The sequence below is a fragment of the Solanum stenotomum genome, unplaced genomic scaffold, assembly GCF_019186545.1.
Source record: "Solanum stenotomum isolate F172 unplaced genomic scaffold, ASM1918654v1 scaffold29327, whole genome shotgun sequence".
Lineage (NCBI taxonomy): Eukaryota > Viridiplantae > Streptophyta > Magnoliopsida > Solanales > Solanaceae > Solanum > Solanum stenotomum.
In genome coordinates, this window is record NW_026030407.1 from 46,938 (window position 1) to 52,937 (window position 6,000).

Here is a 6,000-nt window from a genome sequence, read left to right on the forward strand (position 1 = left end):
TGCTGGACAAATGACAAATGCTGGACAATAGCTGAGATCCAGTGTATCAGCAACAAATCGGAGTGAAGGTTTGTTCACATTTGAAGTTCAACTATTTGGCTTTTTAGCATACATTGAGTCAAATCCACGTCAACTCTTTGTCTCAAGACTCGGTCGGGATAATGGTTCCCCGTTTCCTGGACTAATCTTTGATTCGAAAATAATTATTTTCAGAGGGACATTAATCCTAAATTTTGCATTTTCAAATGCTAGATTCGTGAGGTTTGGGGATGATGGGCATTTAAGGGTGTATCACTGGAGAGGATCTTGGTTAGAGGAGGCTGATCTATTGACAGACTACATTGGTGAGTGTGGATATCCAACCGTGTGTGGGAATTACTCTGTTTGTGCAAATGGGCAGTGTACTTGTCCTCAAACCGCGGTTGATCAGACTAACTTTCTCCAGCAAATAAATTACAGGCAGCCAAACCAGGGGTCTGTCCTTATAACACCTATCTCTTGTGAACATTCCCAATATCATATTTTTATGGAGCTTAAGTGCATAGCTTATATTCCCCTCTATTTGCAATATGGTACCAACAAAACAGATTTGGAGAATTGCAAAAGGTCTTGCTTAAGCAATTGTTCTTCCAAAGCAGCTCAATTTCAATTTAGTGGTCCTGGTAACACAATGGGTGGCTGTGCATTGTTGAATGATGTGTTTTCGCTCACATACGATTATGGAGCACCCAACAAGACCACTCTTTTCATCAAGGTGCAGAGCTCTTCTAACTTACAAGCCTCTCCATCCCTTGTCTCTTCAGAGAAGAAATCAAAGCGTGTCCCAGCAATTGTAGGATCCACCATCGGAGCTTCATTTGGTTTGCATCTCATTGTTTTAACTTGCTTTGCCTATATTTTCAGAAGGAGAAAAGGGCTCGGGGAAGATGAGGAGGAGTTCCTTGATCAAATACCAGGAATGCCTACTAGATTTTCCTATGAGGAACTCACTGTGATGACAGAAAATTTCAGTCAGAAACTTGGGGAAGGGGGATTTGGTTCTGTATTTGAAGGAACAATGAGTGATGGCACCAAAATAGCGGTGAAGCGTCTGCAAGGTTTTGGTAATGTGAAGAAATCATTCTTAGCTGAGGTAGCAACAATCGGTAGCATTCACCATGTTAATCTGGTAAAACTTGTTGGATTTTGTGCTGAGAAATCACAGAGACTTCTTGTTTATGAATACATGGCCAATGGCTCTTTAGATAGGTGGATTTTTCACGGAACATGGGAAAAATCTCTCACATGGGTTGTCATGAAAAAAATCATATCAGACGTTGCTAAGGGCCTAGCTTACCTACATGAAGACTGTAACAACAAAATTGTTCATTTGGATATTAAACCTCAGAACATTCTTCTTGATCATAATCTCAATTCAAAAGTATCAGATTTTGGGTTATCAAAGCTTGTGGGGAAAGATGAAAGTAAGATAGTTACAACAATGAGAGGAACACCAGGCTATTTAGCACCTGAATGGTTACATGAGGTCATTACTGAGAAAGTGAATGTTTATAGCTTTGAGGTTGTGATTTTGGAAATCATCTGCGGCAGGAAGAATTTGGATCGTCATCAAGATGAGGATGATATGCATTTGCTTAGTTTGTTCATGAGAAAANGGATGTTTATAGCTTTGGGGTTGTGATTTTGGAAATCATCTGCGGCCGGAAGAATTTGGATCGTCATCAAGATGAGGATGATATGCATTTGCTTAGTTTGTTCATGAGAAAAGCAGAGGAGAGACAACTCTTGGAAATGGTGGACAAGAAGAGTGAAGACATGCAGCTACATAGAAAAGAGGCTGTGGAAATGATGAAGATTGCAGCCTGGTGTTTACAAAGTGATTATACTAAGAGGCCTTCCATGTCGTTGGTAGTTAAGGTGTTTCAGGGTTTAGTGGCTGCTGAAACCGACTTGGTTTACAGCTTCACATTTCCAACAATGACGAGAAGAGTTGCCGGAACTAATCAAGAAAGGGAATCTGTGGTTGGTATCAGTTTACCACTTCCATCACAGTTGTCAGGACCTAAGTAAATTCTTAGTAGTATTTATCATCAAGACTGAATAGCTAATGCGGAAAGCCATTTTGTGTTTTTCATAATTCCTTATTATATCAATACTATTTCAGAAACATAATTTAGAAGAGTAGAACATGCTGTCTACTAGAAAAATGTTAGTTTTCGTGCAGTCTAATTAACTTATTGAGTATTGATGAATGGATTGCCTCCTCCATATTGATGAATTAAATCTGATTGTGCTGATGATCCCTTTTCTTTTTACCTAGCTCTCATTCAACTATCTTTTAGTCTGCTTAGGATTTTTCATTTTTCTTATCATTGTCTTATTGTCTGAGTGTGTTCTTCTTTGGTCAAACCACACATGAAGACATCTTGGAAGCTTTAACGATATGGAAACTAAGATGTTTTACTGCAGTTTTTTCTGTTTATAACACAGAATAAGTAGACCCCTTACTCTTAGAAATATAAAATGTGATGCATATGAAGATGTATTGATCCACAAAGATGCAAATTAGAAAAGAAAATGTTATCCCTCCCTGCCACGAGACGTTAATTGGTTATCTATCAAAGCTACTTAAGTTTACCTTTTATATTATGACATAGTTTACCTGTTAGCCAAATTTATGTACAAGAGAAAGATGGATCTGGTGATGAAGCATGGAAATACATTTTCACAAAAGAAAGACATAGACTTGGGAAAGGAAAAAAAAAACTTACAACCTCTTAAGCTAGTTGTTCACCTTGGACCGGATAAAATTGAAGGCAATATTAAGCTGATAGTGTCTTCCCTCTGTTGGTTGCAATCCTCAACCTCGGGTAGGCTTGTGAAATCGTAATCCAAGTTTGTTTCAACAGTCACCAAACCTTCCAATGCCTTAACCACCAATGACATGGAAGGCCTGTTGGTGAAATCTCCCTGTAGACACCACGCAGCAATACTCATCATTTCTGTCACTGCTTCTTTGTGGATCTGCATATCCTCATTGTTTTGGTCAACAATATCAATAAGCTGATGTTGTTCCGATTTTCTTTCGAAAACACTTAACAAATGGACATCCTCATCAGCTTGGGACCGGTCCAAATTCTTTCTCCCACACAGCAGCTCCAAGAGCACAATTCCAAATGCATACACGTCTACTTTCTCAGTGATAACTGACCTCAACCATTCAGGAGCCAAATACCCTGGTGTTCCTCTCATCCTAGTTACAACTTTGCTTTCGTCTGTATTGATCTGTTTCGACAGACCAAAATCAGATATCTTAGCATTGAAATTTTTATCTAGAAGGATATTTTGTGGTTTGATGTCCAAATGAATTATCTTCTGGGTGAATTCGTCATGAAGATAAGCTAATCCTTTGGCAATATCTGTTATAATCCTTTGCCTTGTATGCCATCTAAGCCCATTTTCTTCATTTTTATGGTAAATCCACCTATCTAGTGATCCATTTACCATGTGTTCATAGATCAGAAGTCTTTGGGTCTTTTCGGCACAAAATCCAATGAGTTTTACCAGATTGACGTGGTGAATGCCACTGACTATGTTTACTTCTGTTAAGAATGATTCCATCACATGACCTAGACCATCCAGACGCTTTACAGCTATTTTGGTGCCATTACTCAGTGTTCCTTCATATACTGAGCCAAATCCTCCTTCCCCGAGCTTTCTGCTGAAATCTTCGGTTATTATTCTTAGCTCATTGTAAGAGAACCGAGTTAGCATTCCCGGAAAGATTGGTTCGAGATCCAGAAAACCCCCAGCCTTTCTGGAATCTTTTGTCCTCTTTTTAAAGATAACAAAGAAAGCTGTGATACTTAACATTATCCCAAAGAAAGCTGCAAGACTAGATCCTATTATCACTATGTGAGGTCTTGATCTTTTCCCTCCAGAAATGGTTTGAGACTGATTCTGCGTGTTTGAGGAATTCTGCACCTTAAGAAATACTCTCTTGTCCATTCCGTTCTCGGTGTCTATGAGAGAAAATACCTCATTCAGTAATAAACAGCTCCCACTTCTAGCCCCATCTGAATCATATCCGAAGACAACAGCTTTGCAGGAACAGTTTCTTAGACAGGCCCTTTTGCAATCTTCCAACTTTTTTCCCTCAAACCATAATGTACTCGAAATTAGTTCATGATTGATCTCAAATGCAAGATATGTGGTATTCTTGAGCTCTACGAAACTATGATACTGCGAAGAGTTGCAGTAAATGGATGTCAACTGTGAACATCCAACATCTTTTTTCCTCTCATCTAATGGCCTGAAGAAATTTTGCTCTGGCGGACAACTACATTGCCCATTACTTGTACAAATCCCATATCTTCCACACCATTGGGTACCCACAGTTCCCTTCATATAGATTCATCAAAAGATCATAAATGACTTTCCAATCTAATGCACTCTCGTCCCATTCATATACCCGTAAATGTCCATCAGGCCCAAGCTTCATGTATTGAGCTGGTGATGTAGGAGGGTATTGCAGAGGGGCAAGTGTTTGACCATTAAAACTGAAATAAGCACTACTATCCAGATCATTAGAAGCATAGTAAAACTGAGGTGGATCAGAATCAATGTAAGTGGCCCAGCTTCCATTGATAATAGTTAAAGAAAGCAAACTTTGACTCCGATTGGTTTCTGAAACACTTGCTGTGAGCTTCCTCCCAGGATTCAAACTCTGTCCCGGGAGCAAAGAATCCATAGGATGATCGAAAGACTGCCAAATTGTGCGATTGGCTTTATCAAAGAGCACGAGATTCCCCGTTTCTGTCATGTTTAAGCCAGAAACAGATTTNGATCGAACGACTGCCAAACTGTGCGATCGGCTTTGTCAAAGAGCACGAGATTCCCCGTTTCTGTCATGTTTAAGCCAGAAACAGATTTTCCAGTAGTATTAGTGGACCAAACAAAAGTGCCATCAGAGTCTGCCAAGACCAAGTTGCCATCTTTTCCTAGTTGCAAGGTTGCATTGGCATTCACTGGACGGTCTCGATTAGCAGACCAAACCAACTGGGGATCCATGAATTTGTTGTCAGTAGAGGAGCTGTCCGGGAATGCAAAGAAGATCCGTATTGATCAACTAACCAAATATCCAATGTTGCATAAAGTTTCATTCACAAAATGTCATCAACTTGTAAAAATAAACAGCACGCCTCCATGGTTGATTCATTGTTGAAGCAGATGCACAAGGTAAGTACACTTCCAAGCCACAACTCTACTATAAATGAACTTCCTTTTTATATAACTGGAGGGGCTTTTGTATTTGTACTCCAATTAGCTAAGGTCAGAAATATGAATATTTCACGGTGCATGCAGGTACAATTCATGAATGAGACATTTAGTATGTATGCCCCTGGCGTGGAGATTCCGGAGTGGTTTACATACAAGAACTCGGGGACTGAATCAATCTCAGTGGCCCTGCCCAAAAATTGGTTCACACCCACATTCACGGGGTTGCTGTTTGTGCTGTTTTTGACATGTTGAATCCTTTCATTTTAGGGAAATTTAAGTGGGATGGTCCCATCAATTTCCATAGTGACAAATTCCTAAGAAATACCCAAGGAACTGCGGTATGGTTTAGGTTCACAAGCCATGACGGTTTGTGGCACGAATATTGCATATATTTGCGCCCAATAGGAAGTGAAAAACCTGCTGGTTTAGGTGATACTTTCCTAGCCCATGTACCGTATTGGATGTTGAAAGATGATGATCTCAATTTTAATAACTTCGTTCAGCTTGAGGTTGGTTTCCATGATGAAATTCATAAGGATGTGGTGATCAAAGGTTTGGGAGTGCGTATTGTGTATGAGAATTGATGGTAAGAGGGAAAGAAATGATGCCAAAAGTTTTCTTACGCATGGAATAAGCTCAAATGCATATGAATTTGTTCAACTTAGAAACATAATTATAATCTAGAAAGCAACTTAGAAATGGAGTAGGAGTTGATAAGAA

The 6,000-nt window shown here is 39.5% G+C and overlaps 2 pseudogenes; one reads left to right on the forward strand and one right to left on the reverse strand.

The window, feature by feature from the left end:
- The window catches only part of LOC125851741 (TMV resistance protein N-like), a 43,664-nt pseudogene extending 37,781 nt beyond the window's left edge, over positions 1-5,883 (forward strand).
- Positions 2,590-5,070, reverse strand: LOC125851743 (G-type lectin S-receptor-like serine/threonine-protein kinase SD2-5; annotated as a pseudogene).
- Positions 5,884-6,000: the final 117 nt, after the last annotated feature.